The sequence below is a fragment of the Notolepis coatsorum genome, assembly GCF_963971535.1.
Source record: "Notolepis coatsorum genome assembly, chromosome: 1".
NCBI classification, from domain to species: Eukaryota; Metazoa; Chordata; class Actinopteri; order Aulopiformes; family Paralepididae; genus Notolepis; species Notolepis coatsorum.
This window is the reverse complement of record NC_140165.1, coordinates 32,225,631-32,252,183: the sequence shown is the minus strand read 5'-3', so window position 1 is coordinate 32,252,183 and position 26,553 is coordinate 32,225,631. Positions and strand designations below refer to the sequence as shown.

Genomic DNA, 26,553 nt, shown 5'->3' with positions numbered 1-26,553 from the left:
AGGTTAACGTTATTAATCCTGTGGCCGCACTTTATTTAAAAACAGCCAATCAAATCCCCATCAATGGAAAATTAACCCTCCCATACCCATGCTGATTGGTCCTTGTGCAAGACTAGAAAGCGGGAATCTTTGATTAAACACCTGCTATCGGAAGAATAGACAGTCAGAGTGACAAGCTACAGAAGATGGCCACAAACGATAGTACGAGTGATGAAGAGGACGAAACAGAACATACGGTTATCCTATAACCATAGTTATGAGTATAGCGAGCGCTCTGCTCGTAGTGGAACCTTATCCCTTTCAATCTAATTCTAAATAAAATGTCTCCACATGTACACACACATCCGCCTGGCCACACCCACATCCGCTCCTCTACATAAGTGGGGACGTGGCCATACTAACAGCTCCTTCCCAAGTCTTTCACCACCGAAGGCGAAGACCACAGGGTCCTCAGTGAGTCCGAGCAGAGCGCTCGCTATACTCATATAACTATGGTTATAGGATAACCATTATGTTATATTATCGTATAGCTTACGCTCTGCTCGTAGTGGAACACAGGAGCTGAGCAGAGCGGAAGCTCGACAAATGTACCCGCTGAGGCCCCCCACAACCATCAGAACCGGGGAGGACCCGAGCCCCCGGACCCCCCTAGAGGGGGACGGGAGGGAATCGGATCCGACTGTGCGAAGAGGGTTTAGCAACTCAAACGCACAGGGTGAGCAGATCGTGGGACTTACCTTCACACAGAAGAACCCACGACTACACAGGCGCGCATCCCACATGCCACTAGGGAACATCACAGGGTCAAGGTCAAGAACCCAACCCCGTGGCAAGGCCGTAGCAGCGGAGCACGAAGGAGGACCCAGCCCCAGGAACAGCCTGAGGGTTAGGACCCCCCGGAAGGGGGCCTGGTGAGGCCAACGATGCCGCAGCATCGAGACCCCACCAGATGGTCACTAGTGACACCACCCCCCACATCGCCAGCGTATCGGACAGGGCCCAATCTAAGAGCAGGCCCTTCCCCCCTACAGCACGCCACCCTGAAGCACTCCACAGAGGCTACACCCCCACAACACAGTGGGGCCAGGCAGCGCACCGGGGAGACAACCCCCAAAGAGGTTGATCCCTCAATCCTGGCAACAGGTCAAAAGCATAACTCAACCTGTGCCCGGAGCACTGCGGACTAGACAGGCGCCTAAGGGGTCTACTGAGAACAGCACCCCAGCGGAAGGGGCGTTCGGTATGCTGTGCACCATGTCGCAGCCTCCACAAAAACCCGACCCCTTAGAGAGGCCGAGGCAGAGAAGGCTGACATGATTGGCCGACGTTAGGGGTGGACGGTATGGTCTAAAATTTATATCACGGTATTATTTGAAGCATAGACGGTAACGGTATATATCACGGTATAATCGTTTTTGATAAAAAAAAAATAATTTTTTTTTTTTATTTTATAATTTTTTTTTTTTTTATATAAAATATATATATTATACAATTAGACTTGTACTTGTATTATCTGCGAGACATCGCCACCACGCAACAAGCTCCACTGTCTGTGTGTACTCTAGTAGCCTCCAGCTACGGCCAGGATTCTCCGGAGCTGCACCTGGACCTATACTCGAGTAGGCTGAGCAGAGCTACGGCCAGGATTCTCCGGCGCTGCACCTGGACCCTATTGCTATAACGTTACTTAACTGTGCTCAGCAAGCCCTCAGCTCGAATACGCATCGAATCAGTGTTATAAGACATTGATATCAGGAGCTATCTGTAGCTACTACTAGCCGGATATATAACGTTAATACAACGCCTCAGTGAATTATTTAGTTCAATGGGACATTTCGTTTTGAACGGTGAACTAACGTGAGCTAACAGCTAACAGGTAGCATACACGTCTCTACTAGACTTTGTGGAGCGTTTGTTGATGTCAGGAGCTATCGGTAGCTGGCCGACTAGATACCGTTCGGTTAGACAATGCCTCATCATGTATTAAACTAAAAGTGAATAGTTGACTGGGTCATTTTGTAACGGTAGCTAAGCTAACGTTAGCTCAGGGAGACGCCGCCTTCCTCCCGTGTCCCGTCCCACTAGACTACTAGACCCGTGTTTACATGCGTGCGGTAGGGGCTGGCACGCCCACTGCGCGAAGCCTCCTAAATAACTTTTTCCAGTTCGCACATATCTATTATCTATGACTAATTCTATCTATTTTTAGGGGCAAATGCGAGTGAGTGAATGAATGAATGAATGAAAACTTTATTTAACAGATTGCAGAATGGGTACAATACAGTACGGCTCAATACATACAATTGTTAAGGGGATGCAGACCTGAGAAAGACGTTTGTCTTGTTTCCATCAGGGTCCCCCATTTTCAATTCATATAGACATATATGACATACATGACATACAGATAGTCAGTACTGCTACATCTATACATTTATGACATACCAGATTTGCAAATACAGTACTGTTTGTGATACAGAAGGAGTCAAGAAAAGGGAGTATATACATTTGACGTAGAAACTGTACATTGGAGGTTGGGTGGGGGGGGTTGGGTACATTGGGATATTGACAACCATACTGGGTAATTTACATTGGAGGTGGTTGGGGGGGGGGGGGGGGGCGGGGGGCATACTGTATAAACAAGTAACACTGTACATTGAGGGGGGGGGGGAGGAGACACTGTACAAACAAACACAATTGTACATTGAACTATTGACAACCATACTAGGTAAATGACTGTACATTGGAGGGGGTTGGAATGATTGGGTTAGGATATTTACAGGGGCCAGTGTTGAATTGCAGTCTCCCGTAGGTGTCCCTTGAGAGAGGTTTTGAAAGTGGGTAGTGATCCACATTCCTTTACAGCTTTGGGTAGGGCGTTCCACATTGATGTGGCATAATTGCGAAACGTGTTTAGTCCCTTATTTGAGCCGAATCTGGGTTTGACATGATTTGTGGAGCTCCCTCTGGTGTTGTGATCGTGGTATTCACTGACCTTTGGGAAGTATTTTGACATGTACATGGGTACCTTGGTCGTGTAGTGTATCTTGTAGACCAGGCCCATTGCAAGTTGTTGTACTCTGTCGTCTACTCTAAGCCATCCTAGGTTGTCGAAGTGGGCAGGGGTGAGGTGGGTTCTAGGAGTAAGGTCAAGCAGTAGTCTGACCAGTTTGTTTTGAGATGTTTGTAATTTTGTTTTTAGCGCCTTTGAGGTGCTTTGGTACCATGAGGTGCAAGCATAGTCGTAGTACCCCTGAATGAGTGCTCCTGCCAGAGTCTTCAGGGTGTTCTTGTTTATCAGAGAGGAGATCCGGTACAAGAATCGAGTTCGTTGGTTGACTTTTTTTATTACATTGGATGCCATTTTGTCACAGGAGAGATTAGCCTCTAGGATGGACCCCAGGTAGGTAATTTCATCTTTCCTTGTGACAATATTGTCACCCACTGTAACTGAGAAGCCGTCGGTCTTGCTGAGTTTGTTATTTGAACCGAAGAGAATGGACTCTGTTTTGCCCATGTGTAATGATAGTTTGTTATCAGCGAGCCATATGCAGATTCTGCCTAGTTCCGAGCTGAGGGTTTTTTCAACCTGTAACTTGTTCTTGTCAGAGACCAGCAGGGCTGAGTCGTCCGCAAACAGGAACAAGTTGCAGTCACAAGCTGACGACATGTCATTTGCATAAATTAGGAACAGTAGCGGTCCTAGTATGCTTCCTTGTGGAACACCACAGCTCACTGTGAGGGGGGGGGATAGGGTACCGTTTACCTCCACCATCTGTTCCCTCCCCTCAAGGTAGGATTGCATCCAGCTCACTGATAGACTATCAAAACCAATTGCTTTTAGCTTGTCAATCAGAATGGAGTGATTGACCGTGTCAAAGGCCTTTTGTAGGTCCAGCATGACCATGCCGCAGTATTTGCCTGCGTCCACCTCTTGTTTGATGTGGTCATTCAAATAGAGAAGGCATGTGTCAGTGGAGTGGGATGTTCTGAAGCCAGATTGGAATTCGTAGATTAGATTTTTTTCCGCTAGGTACTTTTCGACCTGTTCGTAGACTATTTTTTCCATGACTTTCGAGATGGAGGTGAGAATAGAAACAGGGCGGTAGTTGCCTGGGTCTAATTTGCTGCCCTTTTTGTGCAGAGGGGTCACCCTCGCAATTTTGAAGTCCTTGGGGACGTGTCCCTGTTTTATGGAGAGGTTTATTATGTGTGTGATGATTGGTGTGATGGCGGCTGCTGAGTCTCTGAGGAATTTGGAGGGGATGTTGTCATGGCCAGTGGCCTTGTTAGGTTGGAGGGCGCTCAGTTTATTGAGTACCTCATCTGTTGTTACCGTTTCCAGCTTGAAGTCGTCCTTGCGGACCCCTAGGTTTTTGTAGAAAGCTACTATGTGTTCTACCCCATAAAGCCCTGAGTGGGAGGGTAGTCGCGAGATAGTCGCGCTGTGGTTACATGACGTCATTGCTATTTTAGAGCTGCCCTACCGGTTACACGGTATAGTCAAAATCCATACCGTAGAGCAAATTCATACCGTTTATACCGTATACCGTTTATACCGTCCACCCCTAGCCGACGTCATGAAAAGTGCGGGGGCACACTCGCAGGCAGACGGGGTCAAGCCCGGCCTAACCCGAGAGTTGACTCCGCTATCAACACACCGGGGAACCAACCACCTCCCTATGTTTAGTTTAACAGGAGGCGGTTGTTCCCTTAACCCCTTCCAAGAAAAAACTCAAACACAACTGCGCATATACACCGGCTATACAGCAGTACAAGCGTTTCAGTTTTCAAGAAGGGGTTAACCCAGGCCAACAGGTCCACGAGAACGAGTCGGGACCTGGGCCCGGCGGACCGGGACGTACACAGGGATGCCAGAGGGGTACAATAGAACCACCTCGACAGCCTCCTCCCAGCCCCGCCAAGCAGGGGAAGAGAGGGGCGAAAAAGAATGGAGAAGGACCAGGCTCCTTAGCACAGCGCAAGGTACAACACAATATGGACCAAGCAACAGTGAAGGATAACACGCAGTGACATAACCACGAACACACCTCCATAACATCAAACCCTGCGACGCCTGGGCCAACCCGGCATTTTCCCACCGAAAAACCACAAAGTCCTTCAGGGTACCAGAACAGCAGATCTGCGCCCTGGCGGACAACGGGTTAACTGACCTGGTCCGGCGCGACCAGAACCAGTCCTGTGTCCTAATCACGCCACCATCCCCAGTCCTAAGAGGGGGGTAGGTACGCGTGTCGATCTAAAACATCACAGAGGGCGCCACCAAGACGGTCAGAACATGAATGCACCGCGCCCGGTGGCCCACCCCATGGGCGTGAGACCCCTCCGCCAATGCTTTGATCTATCTCGTGAGAATTCGTCGAGACTAACTTAGTACACTGGCGCTCGGAAGAGATAAAATCTCCATCCTAGTTGCTCCATAAAAAACGCTGTTTCCATGATGAGTGTTATGTGTGGGTCTATGTTTGTGCCCTGATCAGGTGCTCCTAATGTGATTCGTCATGTCTAGTTGTAGTTCTCTGTCCTGGTGTTGTAGTCCCTATTGTTCTTTCCCCAGCTGTACCCACTTACAATAATTAACCCAGGTGTGTCTTGTCTCATCATCCCCTCATGTATAAGTATCCTGTCTTGTCTGTCGTTACTTTAGTTTATTCTTCATTTCATTCACGGTAATTATTTCATTGAATATTTATTATAAAACTACTTTGACTACCATCTCCTTTGTTGTGTTGCATTGACTCGACATCGAGCTTAAAGAATGTCAATGACAACTTAACATGGGGGCTCGTGCCAAACTGGTTTGAGCAAACAATTTGGTGGTGGCCGCTAGGCTTGACCCACACTGTGAAGTATGGTTGGCAGTGTCGTGTGTGTGGCCCATATTTTAGACCCCCTTGGCAAATGATTCTCCAACAGGGAGCGTTCTCAACCAGCTAGGGCAGTTGGACAATTTTTTATGGTGCCTTCCGTCGCCTGGGGACACACCATATGCGGTTGGGATTTTAGAAAAATCCTGTCAGGCTCCTCCTAGGCTGGCGTGTGTCTAGCTTTTAGTTACATAGGGGGCATTATAGTGAGGGATGAGAACGTTTGGGGATGGGCTTAGGTTTTCTTTTGACACACGACTGTTGTTAATTTGCGAATACTTTTAGGTGTGGAGGCATTAGGCGGTCATACCAGTGCTCTTCTATATTGTTTATGTATAGTGACAGTGTTTTGTGGTTGGTGGTTGGGACTTCCCTAAGCACTGCGGTAGTGGAGCGGTGGCCAAAGTATGTAGGACCAGACTATACAGGCGTATAGGGTGAAGCCGTTTTTTGTTTTGTTGTTTCTCTCTTTTGTATATATTGATTGGTTAGGGAGGGGGTAGGCACCCCGAACCTTAGCCAATAACAGGCGGCGGTGGGGCTGTGAAGTCCCGAGGACACGTTAAAGACGATATATAGTGCTGGGGAGATACTGCATGGCCCTCGTGTCTGATGAGGTATGAAGCAACATACCACGTGGTACCGTCTAGTCGGCGTGATTGTTGCATGTGTGTGGGCAACACGTGGTACGTGGACGACAGTCCACAGCTAGCAGAGGGTGTTCTCTCTGTGAACAGGCAAGGCGGGTGAAACTGGTCAAAATTTCCATACCCATAGCAAAGTGGGGTGGGGATCAGACCGTCGGTTCCTACCTGGGTGGCCAATAACCACTACAGGGTCTGGGGTCGCTATCGACTGGGTCACCTGCCGGTCGGATCGCATATGGCAGTAAGACCACGGTGAGGGCCGCCGCGTTCGGCTCAATGTACAGTCAGGCCACTATAAGCTGAAACCGAGTGAGCTTGTAAGCGAGTAGTGTTTCTGTGATCGGTGGGTTTGAAAAGAAAACACCGGGAAGCAGAAGGCTAAGGTCTGTCTGTCCAGAGGAGTCTGGATGGTCAGGCCTAAGGGTGGGAAGAGACCTTGCCTAGTGCTGCACCCTCCAAGAGAGGGGACCTCGCCCTAGAAGAGGGGACCTGCCCGTCCTGTGATCGTGGAGTGTGGAGGTGTACCCTAATAGAGGGGAGGTGCACCCTAGGAGGGAGGTTCAAAGGGTCAAAGCGCCAGCTGGTTAAAAACATTGTTCTGTCTTCTAGGAGTCGGGAGTGACGAGGAGTGAGGCTGCTCATTGTTTCTCGACCACTGTTTTTCCCTGCTGATGCTGTGCCCTGTAATTAGGGTGGGCTGTGCGGTCACACGGAATGTGTTGGGGGTTATGGCCGTCTATATAGTGCTATTATTAGCATTGATATTACTATCATTGTCCCATGATTTATTTATATATGTATATTTTTTTGTGTCTGGTTGTTTCTCTGTTTATGTCCACTTCCCCATTACGATTTGGGGTTGTGGCCATAAATTTGAGGGGGGGGGGGGTGTTATGTGTGGGTCAGTGGAGGTTTCTCTATGACAACACGTGAAACACAAATTCACTCATAATTCATAATTATTATTAATTTACATATATATATATATATATATATATATATATATATATATATATATACCGTATAAATATATATATATATATATATATATACCGTATAAATATATGTAAAAAAAAATCCAGTGATTCTTTTTTTTTAATGGCCAAAAGTGACAGCTCTGAGCTCTTTGGTCAGGGCTGCAGTCAGTCATGGCTAGCTGTCAATCACTCAGTGAAACTTTCACTGCACAGGCAGTGGCATAGCCCTTGAATGGTTCATGTCCTACCTGGCAGATCGATCCTTTTGTGTCAAGCTCGAGGACTCCGTGTCCTCTACTGCCCCCCTATTGTACGGTGTACCCCAGGGCTCGATACTTGGCGCCGTCCTGTTCTCTATTTATTTATTGCCCCTTGGTTCCATCCTCAGAAAGCACGACATTCCTTTTCACTGCTACGCTGATGACAGCCAGATCTATATGCCACTAAAAAAGTCTGGCTCTTTTTCCATAGACCCGCTGACCAAATGCCTCGATGACATTAAATCCTGGATGGCATTGAATTTTTTAAATTTTAATGACAAAAAGACGGAGGTCATGGTTTTTGGTGGCCCCTCTGTGACCTCACTGCTAGATCTGGGTTCGCTGGCACAACATGTCAAACCAATAGTAAAGAACCTAGGTGTAAAGATCGACCCAGACCTTAAATTTGACAGCCAGATCAAGGCCGTGGTTAAAACGAGTTTTTTCCAGTTGAGGCAGCTGGCCAAAATTAAGCCCATCCTACACGCCCAGCATTTTGAAGCAGTAATCCATGCATTTGTGACTACCAGGCTGGATTACTGCAATGCACTTTATATAGGGGTGAGTGGATCCTCAGTGGCTCGCCTTCAGATGGTGCAGAACGCCGCTGCTCGTCTTTTAACTGGCACTCGTAAATACGACCACATCTCACCGATTTTATTTTCACTCCACTTTTAAAGCTCTTCATGACCTTGCTCCACCCTACCTCTCTGAGCTGTTGCAGGTCTATACACCTTCTCGCTCTCTCAGGTCAGCTGACCAGCTGCTCCTAGTAGTGCCTACAACTAGGCGTAAGCTCAGGGGGGACCGTGCTTTCTCCGTTGTCGCCCCCAAAATGTGGAATGAGCTGCCACTGCAGATTAGGCAGGCCTCATCACTGCCCCGTTTCAAAGGCCTCCTTAAGACCCACCTTTTCTCTCTGGCTTTCGACACCATGTAGCTTGTTGATTTTATGATCTTATTGTCTTACTGTGTTGTTGTTGTATCGTTTTGTTACTGTGTCCTTTGCTTTTAAATTTTCTTTTTTAAGTACTCTGATCTATTTAAACTTGTATTGCTGCCTATATTTACCTAATGTTTTTTATCTCTGTTTTGGTACTCTTGTTTTTTTTAATCTATTTTTAGTGCTGCTAATAGTTTTTAATATGCTCCCCCTGTACAGCACTTTGTGCCCCTGTGGCTGTTAAAGCGCTTTATAAATAAAGTTGGATTGGATTGGATTGGATTCTTTTCATTCTATTATCCAATCAAAATAGGCTATTTGAGTCATCTAAGCACTGCCCGTGCAGATTTGCCTCACGCCACCCACGAACGCGGGTTGAATGATTGACAACCTTCAAATCCAATCAGAGATTGCTGCATTGCACACAGTCAAAACAGTCCAGCTGCAGTTCCGTAGGTTAGGTTTAGCTGGGGCCAATCTCAAGTTTCTCAAGTTTCTTTATTAGTTGTCATACAGAAGTACAGAATAATTTTATACAAAATGTAACAGAAAGAAGCATCCCCTCATGTATAAGTATCCTGTCTTCCCCTTTGTCTGGTGCTGATCCTGTCTGTGTAGTATGTGTTCTTGTCTGTCGTTACTTTAGTTTATTCTTCATTTCATTCACAGTAATTATTTCATTAAATATTTATTATAAAACTACTTTGACTGCCGTCTCCTTTGTTGTGTTGCATTGACTCGACATCGAGCTTAAAGAATGTCAATGACAACGTAACAATGAGCAACCAAGGCGCACCAGCCCATGCGTGGTTCCACACAGAAGCACCCAGGGCCAGCACAAACTACATATGATTACTTCTGTAGGCTAACACTCTAACCTGGTTGTGGACTCGATGCCATGTTTCCCAAACGTAACAGAATACACACAACCCCCTCAGATAAAAAAGGTAAAGTTCACTCTTACTACTGCAAGAAGAACACAGTCTTCTTCATGATGAGGGAAGACAAGTATTTCGACCGAGTGCTAGCCACAGGCCTTGCTAAGCACACATATATATAGCGACCAGAACAATTTACAAGAAAACTGTCCTACTCTCTAAGCAAACACACAACCCCACAGGTAGGTGAGGGTTTATACATCGTATCCCCAATATATAGTGAATAAACACACAGTTTGTAAGAAAAAACAGTCCCCCACCAGGAGGGACCTTTTATTTAGTAACAAAAATTATATGTTGGGGAGGGGAAGGGGACAGGGCTAAACAGGGGAGTCACTAGCGGCGCCTGTCTCGTGCAGCGCAGTGTTTGCCCCCACGGGGAGCCGGCCCGGAGGAACGGTTCTGGGAAGCCTGATCACGTCGATCCCTACCGTTCCCTCCGGGTGTGGGGCGGCTGGCTGCGGCAGACGAGGCACTCCCTCCACTCCTGGCCTTCTTCGCCGAAGGTCCAGTAGCGGCGACGGTGGTATGGTCGCGGTCCTCTGCCGGCGTTGCTTTTTCCGGCCATCACCGGTGGCATCGGGTCGGGGGAAATGGGGTTGGAGCACAGAGCACTCCTCCTCCATCTCTCTGCAGGCTGCCGTCATCTGCTGCATGGCCGACCCGAATAGCCCAGCATCGGAGAGGGGGGCCGTGAGCAGGGGAATCCTCTTCTGTTCCGGCACCCCAAAGGTGGTGCTGGGATAGAGTGGCCAGGGCGCGCTCCTTCCCGGCGGCTATCGCCTGCAGCTGGGTAAGGTGCAGGATAGCTCCAGCCGCCTGGGCGTGAAGATATTGCTGATGGTCATCCAATACTGACCCGCCCGCCATCATCCCCGACATGTAGCGTGCTAGCTGCGCGATGTTGGAAGTCGCAGCTAGGCTCTGAGTCGCGGCGATGTACACCCGGTCACTCCAATTAGCCATCTGCCTAGCCGATTTCCCTTGGGGAACCGGCTTACGCAACGGCTCCCACACCATTTCGGGACAAAGTATGGATGCCATCGGGCTATCAAGCCGAGCAGGCACGTGCACACATAGAGCCCAAGGGGTGCTTGAGCACCTGCCTTTTTGAGCCTCGTAAAAAAAAGTTTCCTTTGAAAAATCCGTTATGCATATAGATTGCCCTTCCAACTGAAAAATGTCAGGATAGAATCAAAATATTAGGTAAAGAGAGAGAGATGCCCCATATTCCATTGCAGTTTGCACGGCCTCCTCAGCGTGCCTCTCCGCGGACCTATATATTTTATGCATAGCGTGGGTGGTGATGATGATGATGATGATCGAAACCGCTGTGGCGCATACAGTTGAATGCTGGTATTATACTCACTGAGGGACACGAAGAAGTCAAGTCCGATGGGATTTGGGAATCTAAAATACAAATCGGGATTGGAATAAAAGATGCATTTATATTAAACAATACAGAATATACAGCACTTCTTGGGGTCTGTAGGGTAAGCACTTATTCCCTCCCCCCTGAACATTTATGGAGATGTATGGGCCTTTTAAGTCAGTGATAAAAGTGTCTTTCAATGATAAGTGAGCTCCTGCACTGATTATTATAGTTCAATATTCAATATTTGATCACCAAAATACCCCAAAAAGCATAAAGATGGGGCCCCCCTGCCCGAAAAGGCGACCAGCCTTTATAGATAGGATCACATTGTGTCATATTTTGTTAGAGCGGCTGGTCGCAGAGACGCAAGTTGAACGAACACATCGGGAGGAGAATGAATGAATGAAAACTTTATTTAACAGATTGCAGAATTGGTACAATACAGTACGGCTCAATACACACAATTGTTAAGGGGATGCAGACCAGAGAAAGGCTTTTGTCTTGTTTACATCAGGTTCATTCATTAATTCATTCTCCTCCCGATGTGTTCGCTCAACTCGCGTCTCTGTGACCAGCCGCTCTATCGGAGATAGGATCATATTGTGTCATGTTTTGCTAGAGCGTGTATATGTTTATTATTCCGAATAGATCTACACGGGCTTATAGCCTATAATACGTGACATTTGAAGCAGGCACCACTGCTGTTGTAATTGTCTGGTAATAGCTGTTTCGAGTGTTTATTATTGGGTTGTTGTCGCAGACTCACTCTTCCTATACCCAGGCAAATCTGTCTTCATATCTCACGCCCCAAAGGCGATAGCGAGGGGGGCGTACGCGTGTAGGTCAGAGTGCAAAACGGGAACCCGGAAACACAAATGCATTGGTAAAAGCATACACGCGTACAGGCACCAACATCACCATTCTAGGTTCAATAGAATAAAAGTTATGAAGCGTAATTCGAAATAAATACAGAAATTGCAGCCATCTTTGATTTTTGCCATACCAGAATATTCAAAACATCAATATTTGAACTCCAGTTGATTCCTCACACAGTATTAACTTAAAATAGCAATCCAAAATTATATTACACAGCAATTGTGTGAACATTAAGACGTTTTTAAAGAATTCATGATTTCGATTGTGGCCATTTTGGATACATTTTTATTAAATTCAACTGGTTTCTTGACACTCAAGCCAAAATTTTTCTATAGTGAAAACGAAACTTTCGCATATACATTTTAAATGACTGAGTGTCCAGGCACCCCACTATCAGAAAAGTGTGCATCTCTGGCAGCTTATGGTCAGTAGCATTGTTCGTCAAATAGTGTTGAACTTGAGTGTTACACCCTGAGTGCATACCGGTAGTATAATATACATATTAGCATGGTAGGTAGTAGGGCTGTCCCCGACTAAGGATTTGGATGGTCGACTAGGATTGGCCAAAATTTGCGGTTAGTCGACTATTGGCCGACCAAAAAAAAAAGTATAATATTTATAAAATTATTTTAATTTTTTTATTATTTTTTATCATTCCATTTGGGCTGTGGGGGATGCTTAATGTCTGAAGGAGTCGACTGAAGGCTTCTTGTCCTCTGCAAAAGCATGCAATTGGTCCACTGATGGATACATCTTGATATTTGTCTAGTCTAGTGTGTTCATTACAGGGCTCTACGCTAACCTTTTTCCCAAGGAGCACATGTGAAATTTAGGAGCACCCAAAAATATTTAGGAGCACAGTGAAAATATTTCAAGTAACAGTAAAAGTTTTTTTTTTTTTTTTTATATAAATGTATATTTGTACTGTGCGTGCATGTGTGTTAACACTTTAACTGCCCAAGGTTAAATTCATGATATACCATCCCTTGCCAGCTCTATTTAACATGGAGAAGTTCCCCTTCTTTGCAGGGCTATAACTTTTTAAATTCTATTGCTAGATTGCCATTATTAGGGCCCATTCAATGTCATATATGTATTGTTCATGGTGTAGCAACGTTAAACTTTTTCATTCACATATTCATACTAAAATATGGTCTAAAGTATAAGTATGTTTTCATCTCTTTCTGCAGCTTTCTCCAGAACGTGATTTATAGCCCCAAATGCATTATATTGATGATGAAATACAGTTTGATAGCGATCTGTGCCAGATAATAAATTTCAACTGGATGTGGTTCTGGAAGTTACTACACGTCATCTGATGTTGACCGGATGGGCGAGGGGGCGTTTATAATTCCGTGGGCAACGTTATACCATTCATCTAATGTGGGTCATATGTTCATCATAGCAGTTTATATCGAACACGGTAATACTACACGCTAAAACTCACCCCAGTCTCCTCGGGCCGTTGGGCGATCAGCGTGGAGTAGACAGTTTTCAATTATGGGATGTTGAAATGCCAGATCTATTTCCAGGTTGTATAATAGTATATACGTCCAAATCATGTTGTTTTTTTGAGTTATTTCCACCGATCGATGTTCACTGTGTGAAGACCGAGTCTCTCTAACATTAGCGAGTGCCCGGACCACATATGGAGTGAGTCCTGCCGGTTCAAAGGTTGACATCCGGTTTCGATCTGCCGATCGGCCACCAGATGGCGCTCTTGAACCGCTAGAGGGTTGAGAGGAGATCAGCAGTGTGTCTCAAGGCTGCAGAGGGGAAATATGATTCCGATCACAGATTTTTGAAATATTGATATCAAAGACGATTTACGGCGTCCTCTGCAACTTGAGCATGGCTAGGAAAGACGCCTAAACACATTCCCGGCAGTTAAAGTGTTAATTAGCTCTTGCTACAACCCTGCATGTTTACATTTTGTATTTTGTACTTGATGTACATGTGCTGTCCCTATCAAATAAACTATCAAATCAAACTACTGCTACAAAAGGTTCAGTCACTTAACTTTAGCTTTTGCCCCTTTTATGCATACAATGCCTATGTTTTGGCTGTGTTGCTCTTCTAGAAAAATAATCCTTTCAGGGTTGCCTATTGAAATACTGTACACCTCCAGTACAGAAACATTGTTTATGATTTTGCGTGTCAGGTAGACCATTGATTGACAGTCGAGTCTGCCAATTACATCACACCGCTTGCACTCTGGTCGTCCGGCGCTGCAGCTGGACCCTATTGCCCATCTCTGCTGTTGATAACGCTAGCCAAGTTATTATACACACAGATACACAGTCCAGTGACTTTGGTGTAGGGGTGTAACAATGCATCGATCCTAAGGGGGAAATTCAACTGCATCGATTTGAAAATGTTAGAATAGATTATCGCAATTTTAATTATGCTATAACTAGGGCTGGGCGATATGGCCTAAATATGATATCACGATATTTTCTGACCTTTCGGCGATACACGATACACATCACGATGTTTTTCTTTTTTTCCCCAAACAATTCATTATGAGGCTTACCAAGACAATTTGAGTTTGCAAGCTAACATTAAAGACTAAATAAAATACCCATGCATTTAGCATTTTTATATTATATATTAGATTTAGATTATTGGATTATTAGATTATATATTGCATATATTTAGCAATGAGATATTATATGATTTAGATATGAAATATGATTAATTGAAAATGGGGGACCCTGATGTAAACAAGACGAAAGACTTTCTCTGGTCTGCATCCCCTTAACAATTGTATGTATTGAGCTGTACTGTACCCATTCTGCAATATGTTAATAAAGTTTTAAATCAATCAATCAATCAATAAATAGCATTTTAGCATTTTTATGAAACTACTGTATATTTGTATGTCTCTAAATGTTTTGATGAATTGAAAATGGAGGACCCTTATGTAAAAAAGCCGAAAGTCTTTTTCTGGTCTTCATCCCCCAGTCCACTGTTGTTGTATTGAGCTGTACTGTATTGTACCCATTCTGCAATCGTTAATAACGTTTCCATTCATTCGATCATTCAGCCGGCAGAGTCTGCCAATTACGTCACACCAATTGAACCCGCCCTGCTGTTCTTAGCACCAATCGGCAAGCTCTATGCGTTTTTTACTTCCGCAATTGATTTTGACGAGAGCTGAGCTCAGCTCAACGACAACAACAGCTCCCTGCGGCAGACGAGTGATTACCAGCGCACCGCAGCATGACTAAACAAGCCATAATGATTTTATTGCAACGAATGTTATAATAAAAGCCTTTCCATACATCTGTCTGATTGAAAACTTTATTAACAGACCGCAGAATGGGCATGCACAACTCCGCACGGGCTGAGATATGAACAGTAACGCTTGCTATCTATGTCGTCATTGGACATTGCTATGTTTGGGTAAATACGCTAATGTTATTGAACGTGTAACTATATAACGTTAATGCCACAAAACGAATGCCTTTGTTAATAATAATTAGTAACTTTGATGCAGTAGTGTGTGTGGGGGCGGCGTTGTTCAAAAGTTTGAACGGGTGTGGACCAGATTGACGCGACACAATCCTCTTGGGCAAAACATCACGATATCCACAATACGTTAAAAAAGTATCGTTAATGAACTGTACCCGATATTTATATAATATCGTCATATCGCCCAGCCCGAGCTATAACTATGCTATTATGTTATTGTCATGTCCGTTACAGCCAACACACCGACATACGCTACTGCATCAACGTTATGATTAACAAAGCAAGGCATTCGTTTTGTTGCATTAACGTTATATTACTATTGCTATCGATAAATCTAGGTGTTCTAAAATCTATTGCTATTGGTAAGAGAGATACTATAATAAGTTAGTGTCTCGGAAAACGAGAGCCCTGATCGCAATGGCGGAGTTTCAGGAAGTAAACAAGCAAAATGAGAGCTTCCGATTGGTCATTTGCTTTATTTCCCATGAAACCAGTCACTTCACTCTACTGTGATTGGACCGTTGGCTTGAGTGCAATGTGGGACTTGTAGTTTTTTTAACGATTCTCGGAGAAATAAAAAGTACGACTGAAGGCTGTAATCTGCAGTCGCACACCGTGCGCGTAATTGATTTTTGAGGTTCGCACACACATATTTTTAGGGGCATATGCAAGCAATATGGTCGCACTGTAGAGCCCTGCATTAGATGGGTGAAATCCTCTTTCAGTGCCTCTGTGCCTGTTTTTGTAGGCAGTTAGCCTCTGGTATGCGTGCCATTAGCGTTAGCCACGCTTCTAGGCCTCTTTTCTTTTGGAAAGAATGATTAAAAAAAATTTAAGAGGTTGGCCAGTCGACTACGGCCCCTTTCGACTGTTTAGTCGACTAATCGATTAATAGGGGTCAGCCATAGTAGGTAGTAGTATATGGATAGTAACATAGTACATAGTAGTAAGGTACTAGTAAAAGACAGTTATTTATATATATATTATATTGTAGAAATCATCGGAATAGAGAAACGCACAATTTCTATCAGTTGACAACACAAAGCCGTGTGTCATTTATTTCGCAGTAGCACAAGCTGTCAGAACTATGCCGGGCTAGCTTCTGACAGCTCGTAGTAATCAAACATTTATCAATGAAACCCCACACAGAGCGTCTCCTCTCAGCCCAACCCCAAAACCAACCTCCTTAAAGTGACAGTGCCCCATCAACACATCAAAACAATACCATGGGGAATTATGTCTCTATAGAACCCACTACAATATAAATATTATATTTATTAAGGTTATTTATTTATTTGCATCTCAGATATTGATTGAAGAGGTGTGTTTATATATGGGTGACATGTCCCCATACACAGGGCATACGAGGGCATTCGCATGCAGTCACCAGCTCTCCACCCAATCCAATGCCTATATGGGAGATGTCCCACGACCTGTTAAGACGGCACTCTCTTACGTTAAGACAGCACTCTCTTACGCCACCATCGCCAAAACACCAAAAGAGCATCAAATCACTGACCTCTAGGACCATCATTCAGGTCATAGTACCAGTTAGATTAGATTACATTGAAATGTATTGTCATCATACAGCATAAGTACATTACAATGAAAATAAGGGTGGCATCCAACCCCAGTGCAAATGTAACAGTAAAGTGCAATAGTAATATTAATATAGTGATTAAGCTGGGTATAAGATATATACATTTGTTCTACTGAGTATAATGCTAATCACATGTATGTACAGAGTTGTAATATATTTAAATGTTTCAAAAATTTGCTTATGTACCCCAGTTGCTATTGCACATATTTGTGTTTTATTACACGTATATGTACCTACATACCAACTATTCACCTGTTTTATTCTCCACCCATCCATAGCAACACTATTATCACCGACATCTAAGAAGGGGGATCCCCCCTTGAACGGCCCTTCTAAGGTTTCTCTCCTCCACATCGCCTGTGGTGCTTTTTTCATATTGCTAGGTTTTACTTACCTTCGCTGGGGTATGTCTGGGTATGTTGCATTTATTTATTTTACATTTATTTTGGATTTCATGGTGGGTTTTTTGTTCTTGATTTATTGGGATGTTTCTTCTTGAATAGTTTAAAGAAGACTTGTCCGGCCCATGGGGACATTAACTTGTGATTTCGGGCTTTACAAATCAATTTGATTTGATTTAATATGCATTTATATGTCCAGTGATCAGTGATGCCACAGATTACTTGTAAAAGTAATCCGATTACTGATTATTGATTACTCCTTTAAAAAGTAATCCAAGTTACTTTACTGATTACTTGATTATCAGAGTAACTTAGTTACTTTGAAAGTAACTAGGTTACGAAGTCGTTGTCGTTCCCCCAACCGTTTTTTTTAAACGCTTTATTGAAAGTGCATAAATTGTTTTTAACTTGTTTCTCTGCACATAACGTAAATTGTTAAACTAGTGCTTCAGCTTCTGTACCATCAAGTATGGTAAAGCAACAGTCTATGATGCTCACAGCATTAGAGCAGCCAGCCAGTGGTTTTACAAAACCAGTGTATATCCATTCACATCTAACAAATGCAGGCTGAACTATTCAATTATATCAACTGTAACTATTAAATTGTTTTTATAAATGTCTCTCTATAAACATACAATCAGTCTCTCTTTAACATGTAAATTAACTGTAAATCTGGCAAATAAGAGCTTTTGCTCTGCCACCATCAAATATACATTAATCAAAAGGGAATGAATGAATGAATGAAAACTGTATTAACAGATTGCAGAATGGGTACAGTACAGTACAGCTCAATACATACAATTGTTAAGGGGATGCAGACCAGAGAAAGACTTTTGTCTTGTTTACATCAGGGTCCCCCAGTGTTGTGATTCCAGATGCTTTCAATGCAATTGGATGTGCTGTTTTTAGCGGTAGACAGTATTTTGTTTCCTCCGCATATGAACGTGAAGTAGTGACTGAGGCTATACGAGCGTTTTGGGATGGTGGAAGTCTGAACAGAAACTCACTTTTAATTTTGCCAAGCGTTTTGGGGTGGAATTCTCCGACGACGGAGCCCTGCTGTCACACGATTGGCGCATATGTCACATGACGTGCTGTGAAGACCCGCCCTACTCTGCCTCTGATTCGCAGACTGTGGATGGGGAATGTGATTGGACCAAAGCAGATGTCACTCACAGACAGAGTGTCCAGTCACGCCGCGGGGACACATTCTTGTGTAACCCTTTCACTGCCACACTACGTCACTCCCAAAAGAAAAACAGCTCAAAATATATTTTTGACTGTCGAAAACGAAATAAAATACTGCATTCCGCCTGCATTATGAATTTATGATGAGATAGTAACGAAATAGTAATGCACAGCCACTTGGACAAGTAACTGCAATCAGATTACTGGCTTTTAAAGATTAACGCGTTAGATTACTATTTTCGGGGGAAAGTAATCAGATTACAATAACGCGTTACTTAGTAACGCGTTACCGGCATCACTGCCAGTGATACAGGTATAAATACACTATGGTCAGGCACTCTACTACTGGCCCCTGAGCAGCTAACACTGGAGCGGTTAAAGCTGAGGTGCCTTGCTCAAGGGCACAGCTAGCAGGCACGTGCACACATAGAGCCCAACGGGTGCACAAGCACCTGCCCTTTTGTGCCTCATAAAAAAGTGCCCTTTTTATGCCAATTATTTTTACCATATTTTCTTTTTTACCTCCATATAGAGAGAGTGATCTGCAATCTGCTTGGGTTGGGGGTGCAATTCCTAACAGGTTCAACCATATGTGTTCTGAAGGTCCAGATTAACACTGAAAGTATGCGTTTATTATTTTGTATAACTTGTATATTGTTTATATATATAAGATATATATCTTTACGCCATCTGTTTGCATAATAGTATTCTTCGCTCGCCTCATTGGGTCCCACCCTTGACATTGGAGGCGCCAGAGACGAGCCCCCCAGACATGGTTCTAGACATGTTCAGACAAGTTCAGACTTGCCCAGAGCAGGCGCATTGATTCTGGACAGGTGAATCAGCTGAGCTCTATAGAGATCAGTTTGAGTATATATACTGTAGAGGGTGCAAGCAGCGCGAGTCGGCAGTAACAGAACAGGAGAAGTAGCAGAGCGAGAGAGTGATACGCCGGTACAGTTGTACCCAGACCTACAAGCAGTGTATCGTTACAGATAGCTAATGGCTACTTAGATACGACTATAATATTGTAGAGCTATTATTGGCACAGTAGTGACTCGTGTAAGCGAAGTAAAGTGGAGAGACTTATAGTTAACCCAGCGCCGTTTGGATATAACTACTCATTGGAGACCGTCTGCGGGTTAGCTTCCAGTACAAACGAAGCTAGCTAGCTACCATCTATGCCAACGGGCTTTTGGATTAATAGCTATTAACCCTGCCATCGGGCGCTAGGATTACAAGGACCGGTTCCGTACGAGACCCCCTTCCTTCCAGCGGCGACAGGATTATCCGACCCGGTCTACAGTTCCTCCGGAGCTTGGAGCTCCAGAGGGAAACCATATCTCCAGCTGCCATTTGCTTTTCCCAGTATCGCCTCGTTTCGTCTCACTCCCTGCAGAGCTCCGGTCGAGTATTCGTAACCTAGGAACTATTCATTACCGCTGACTTTGATACCCTGACATTCTATTATTAAAGGAGAACCGTGATGACTAATCTGTATGTTGCTATGACTATTAAAATACTGTAAACTTGGTATCTCTGTCTATTTTGTCTAACTGTACTGTCTGGCTATTAATATTCTTTAGTAGTGGTTTAATCTAAACAATCTTTAATACAGTCCGGGTTGTGTAGCCCCTCAGCTACAATATGGATAAAAGTTCCCATATTATGTGCATTACACAAACTAAAAACAGATATTACATTACATTACACAAACTAAAAACAGATATTACATTACATTACACAAACTAAAAACAGATATTACATTACATTACACAAACTAAAAACAGATATTACATTACACAAACTAAAAACAGATATTACATTACATTACACAAACTAAAAACCGATATTGTCTGAATTACTAGAAGAAAGAAATGCAGCACCTTTGGCTGATAGTAATTTATTAATTTCTTAGGATTTATTTTTTTATTATTTTTTAAACATACATATAGACAAACATGACAACACACGATAAGATATACAAGCATTATTAACAGTGCACATCCAATGAAATCACCATATAAGAAGCATTTTGTATGAAAGTATTCTGTACTTCTGTATGACAACTATTAAAGAAACTTGAAACTTGAAACTTGATATAGTTAAATGTCTTATACAGGATATACCCCCAATACCTGCTATCTAATACCCTACACACATATGCTCTAGCTCGTACCCCCCCCTCCCGGACCCCCCATTGGATAATCCATCCATTATACCTCGCTCCTAACCAGACACTACCATTATATGCTAGCTTTTATTATCTCCACCACTTCTAACCACATTGTCATTTTGGATTCATTGAGACCCAAAATTCTAGCTGTAGATATTTCTTGATAAATCACATAGAGATATGTAATAATCCAGACCTTTCGGCAAATTTTTTCCGGTTGGAACCATCGTGATGCTATCAGCTTTTTAGCCACTGTGATACCCGATAAAACCAATCTCTTTAGCTGTGGATTTACTGCATACTCAAAAACATCATTCAGCAGTAGTACAGAGGGGTGTACAGGTATATTCAGAGTTAAGAGATTTGATAATTGCTGGGTCACCTCTTTCCAGAATATTTTAACTGGTGGGCAGTCCCAGTACATGTGCAGGGCTGTACACTGCGACGAGATGATCGCAAATTGCCCCTTTAATTGGCCGTTGCGATTGGTAAATATTATCTGGGGGCGGGCTTGCAAGTAGTGCTTTCAAGCCTTGCATTCGCATTTCACTCCTAAATTATCCAAGGCGTGTGATGACGCGATGACGTCACTCACACGAGCTGAGCAGTGAGCACTCAGCAGGTATGATCAGCGGGAACAATCGACTGAGCACTCACTCTGATAGACTGGCTGACTGTCTGATTCATTTAGTTAGTATTGCTTCATATTTTCGACGCGTTCAACCTCCTATAGTGAGCCGAACTGAACTGAACTCAGACACACGGAGAGAGCTGCGGCGTCTGCTGCTTCTCCTCCCTCCCGCACCTGTGGCTGTTGTAAACACTAGTCTCTAGTGGGACACTGGGACCTCGGTGAGCCTGCCAGCCGGCTAGCTACTGATATCAACAAATGCTCCAGCAAGTCTAGTAGTGCATGATAGCTCACGTTAGCTCACTGTTCAAAACGAAACGTCCCATTAAACTAAATAGCTACAGATAGCTCCTGATATCAATGTCTTATAACACTGAGTCGATGCGTATTCGAGCTGAGGGCACGCTGAATATAGTCAATAGGGTTCAGCTGCAGCGCCGGAGAATCCTGGCCGTAGCTGGAGGCTACAGTATAGGGTCCAGCTGCAGCTCCGGAGAATCCTGGTCGTAGCTGGAGGCTACTCGAGTACACACAGACAGTGGAGCTGGTTGCATATAGCAAGCATTTTGACTTGTTGCGTGGTGGCGATGTCTCGCAGATAATACAACTACAAGTATGATTATATAATATATATATTTTTTTCTTTTTTTTTTTAAATCAAAAACAATCGATATAAATAATGGTTAAATTGTTATTTAAAGATTTGCCCCTAAATTTCTCATTTAGGGGCAAGTGTGCCCCTAGTGAAAAAGCTTAGCGTACAGCCCTGATGTGCATAAATGTCCCCTCGTCCCCATTTGTACATAAGGAGCATTTGGAGTCTTGATTAAGACCCATTTTTTTTCAGTCTTATAGGAGTCAAGTATGTCCTGTGAATATAGTTAAGATTTATTTGTTGATGGTCCGGGTTCCTTGATGTAAATCGAATATTTGCCCAGGCTTCTTGCCAATCAAAATCGCTTTCCAGGTCTGGTATATCCCTCCTCCAGACGGAGTCTAGGTGGAGGGTTTCATATGAGGACGTTAGTAATTGATGATAAAAATCTGAAACAAAACCTCTCGATGTCTCTTTCATAGAAGAATTTGTGGTATCTGTGGTGTTCAATTGGTATCTTTAATGGAACACTGTGAGACTTCAAACTTAACAATAACTGTGTGTAAAAAAAAATTTGTGGACTCAGTGAGATTAAATTTTTTGCGTATTTCTTCATAGCTACAGAAACCCTGTTTGTTAAAAACATCACCTAATGAGTGTATGCCTTGCTTTTCCCATATAGGGAATCTTATAGGTCGTTTTCCAATCAAGAGTGCATTGTTATTGAATAAGGGAGTATGATTATGCCATTTATGTGGATTAGAATGTTTTTTTTGTGTTTCATGCCATATCCGGATCGCATGAGTAATTATGGGGCCAAATTTCCGTTCGCATTGCTTAATTGATAATTTAGTGTATGCTATGTCCTTCAGTCTATGTGGGGCTACTATATTTTCTTCAAATTTTCTCCAGGATACTAATGCTTGGGGATCAAACCATGTTGTCAATGGTCTTAAAGTGTACGCCTTAAAATAGTGGAAAAAATCTGGAAATGCCATACCACTGTCTGCTTTGTTTCTCTGTGCGGTGGATCTTTTTATACGTGGTGGTTTGTTATTCCAAATAAATTTGTATGTGGAGGAGTGTAATTTTTTCCAGTAACCCTCTGGAGGGGGTAACGGTAGCATTGAGCTGAAGAAGTTGATTCTAGGTAGTACGTCCATCTTAACTATTGATATCCGTGCCTGTACTGAGTTTTTAAGTTTTGACCACCTATCAAGGTCGTCTTTGATTTTGTTTTGGATTTTTATGTAATTGTGCTTCACCGTTTGTCTTATGGTGGGGAATATTTCCACTCCCAAGCATCTAAAGTGTTTTACCATAGGTATCTCTACTGGGAGGGTTATATTTTTTTTTTGCAGGGGCGTTAAGTGGAAGGAAAGCCGACTTCGGCCAATTTATCTTAAATCCCGATAAATCTCCAAAGTCCTCAATCAACTCGAGCAGATGAGGCAATGTGGTGTTGGGGTTTTGCATGAACAGTATTATGTCGTCCGCATATAAACAAATTTTATGTTGTGTGCCCTTGATTACGATTGGTTCTATGGATTGGGATTGTCTTATATATTGTGCTAAAGGCTCTAATGATAGATCGAATAGTCCGGGACTAAGAGGGCAACCCTGTCTAGCTGAGCGTGATACCGGAAAGATTCCGGAGGTGATTATACCTGTTGTAATCATGGCCGATGGGTCTTTGTATACTACTTTAATCATATCAATGAAACCTTTACCTAACCCCATCCTTTCTAATACTGCCCATAGATACAACCATTCCAGCCTGTCAAAAGCTTTCATTGCATCGGGACAACATCGCCTTAGGTATGGTGTCGTCCTTGTCAGCATCTAGTACGTGCAGTATTCGTCTTATGTTATCAGTGATCAATCGGCCTCTTATGAAGCCAGTTTGGTCCGGATGAACTAAAGACGTCATATGCTTTTGTAATCTGATGGCTAATACTTTAGAGTACAATTTGATATCGGTTCCGAGGAGGCTTAAGGGTCTATAACTACCGCACTCGGTGGGGTCTTTGTCTTTTTTAAGGAGGACTGTTATGAGTGCAATATTGTCGTTCTTATGGAAGTTCCCCTCCTTGACTGAGTATAAAATCATATTTAATAATAAGGGTCCAATTATGTCCCAACAAGAGAGGTACATTTCTGGTGGGATACCGTCTCTTCCAGGAGCCTTACCACTTTGCATTTCGGATATGGCCTTCTTGAGTTCCTCTAGTGTGATTGGAGTTTCTAACTGTTTAGCGTCATCCTCTGAACGTTTAGGGAGATTAATTTGATTAAGATATGTGTCCATTTTGTTTTGATCGAAGGTCGTTTCTGATTTATACAAGTTGGTGTAGAATTCTTTTTATTTATTTTTTATCTTTCTTCCCCTCCTTTTTCCCGATTTTTCTCCCATCCCACCCTTCCTGGTTGTTGCGTACTTTCCCCTACTGTTGGTCCGGGAGACCGGAGACTGTCACATGCTTTCCTCCGACGCATGTGCAGCCTGGGGCAGGCCAACCTGGCCGCGCAGGTTCTCACCGGGGGGAGTGTGGCGTGTGGGAGGCCACACTATCTCTCCTCAGTTCCAACCCTCGCTGAGCAGGCTCCCCGACCGAACTGTAGGGGTTGCTGTCCACAACGCCCAGGACCCACCCTTCAGCTTTCCCACCCCCTGATACAGCCAATTGTATCAGTGTGAGAGGCCAGCCAAGCTGATAGCAACGCCGGGAGCTGGATTCGAACAGGCGAATCCTAGTGTCTCCCGGTGTTGGTGACGAACGTAATCTCTGTGCGCCACCTGCCCCCCCGGTGTAGAATTCTTTGAATGTCGCGTTTATTTCTTCTGGGTCTGTAACAAGTACTTGTTGTGCTCTAATGGTAGTTATATCTGCAAATTTTGCATTAACTCTTAATCGCATAGCTAATAGGTGACTTGGTTTAGAACCTTGAGAGTACTGTTGTTGTCTTGTGCTGCGTATTTGTATTTCCGATTGTTGTCTGTATATGGCATTGATCTCTTTTTTTAGTACATTAACTTGATTTTCCAGTCGAATCGAGTTGTTGTATTGTAAAGAATTAAATAACATTGAGTAAAGTGTTTCCAGTTCAGCCAGTTTTGAGCATCGATTCTTGCGCATTTTGGAGGAAAAGCTATCAGTGAAATCCTTGATCATTCCCTTTACCGACATCCATAATATTCTGGGGTCCTGCACCGAGTTTGCATTCCTCCGTAGGAATACTGTAAGAGCTTCTTTGAGTTGTGTAATGAATTCCTTGTTATTAAGCAGCATCGAGTTAAATCGCCATCTTGGGGCTCGGGAAGATAGTATACCAAATGTTCCTTTTAGGAGTAAATAACAGTGATCTGATAATGCATTGGGTATCATTTCCACGTCATATTTATCAAATAGTCTCGGGGATGCAAAAACATAATCTATTCTGGATAATGTGTTATATCTCGCAGATCGACAAGAGTACTTCCGGGTCGTGGGGTTAAGTGATCGCCATAAGTCATTTACACCTGTAATCTTCGACCAATCCTTTAATGCATTAGATGATTTTTTTTGTTCGTTGGAAAAGGAGGGGTAAGATTTGTCCATCCTTGGATTCCAAATGGCATTAAAATCTGCACCAATTATAAATGAGTAATCGGGAAGGTCTAACATTGCTTTGGTAAGTGTAGTGAAGAAACCAACTTCCTACAAATTTGGGGCGTATACCGCTACCAACGCTATTTTCCTGTTCTTGTGTACAATCTTAGCTATAGTTATCCGACCATCTGCATCAGACCATACTCCCTTCAATTCAATATTCAACTTCCGTCTTAACGACTATGGCTACTCCCCGAGTTCTCGTTCCAAAGGAAGAGTGACTAATGTTATGATATGTGTTGTCCGCTAACGTATCTGTCTTTCTCTAAAAATTTGCGTTTCGCTTAGCAGAGCCACGTCAACCTGTTCTTTTTTCATCAGTGTGAGCACGCTTTTGCGTTTGTGTTGATTATTTATTCCCCCAGTGTTCCAGATCATTATATTCAAACTAGCCATAATCTATACATGTTGTTGTGTAGTTGTTGGTAATGCTTCTGGAGTGCGAAGCAACAATAGATATACATCCAATTATTGAGGTCCCGTTGAGAGCCGAGCTTAAAAACATACATATATACAAATAAAAATCCCCTAATCCCCCCTCCCACCGAGAGTCGTACAGGACTGTGTTCCATAGATACATCCTACGCGTAAGACTCCCTCCCTTAAGCCACCGGATTGCCCAAGATGAGCTTTGTAACCCTAATCTTCCTATGCTAATTGCCATAGGATCTAAAACTTCAACTTCAATTGAATGTCGCTTTTTGGTCTTGCGCCTTCCCATTAATGTAATAACAATAGTGTGAAAAATGTAAGATTTCTTTTGGTCTAATAAATGTTTAAGGTTCTTAGATGGATCCCCTGCTGCCTCCACCTCCTCTTCCTCCTCCTCCTAATCCTCCTCCTCCTACTCTTCCTCATCTTCCTCATCTTCCTCCTCCTGCTCCTCCTCTTTCTCCTCCTCCTCCTCCTCCTGCTCCTCATCCTCCTGCTCCTCCTC

At 43.6% G+C, this 26,553-nt stretch overlaps 1 protein-coding gene across 1 annotated transcript in view; it reads left to right on the top strand.

Annotated features, from left to right (window-relative positions):
• zranb3 (zinc finger, RAN-binding domain containing 3) overlaps positions 1–26,553 on the top strand; it is a 202,725-nt gene that overhangs the window by 153,225 nt on the left and 22,947 nt on the right. The window lies entirely within an intron of this gene.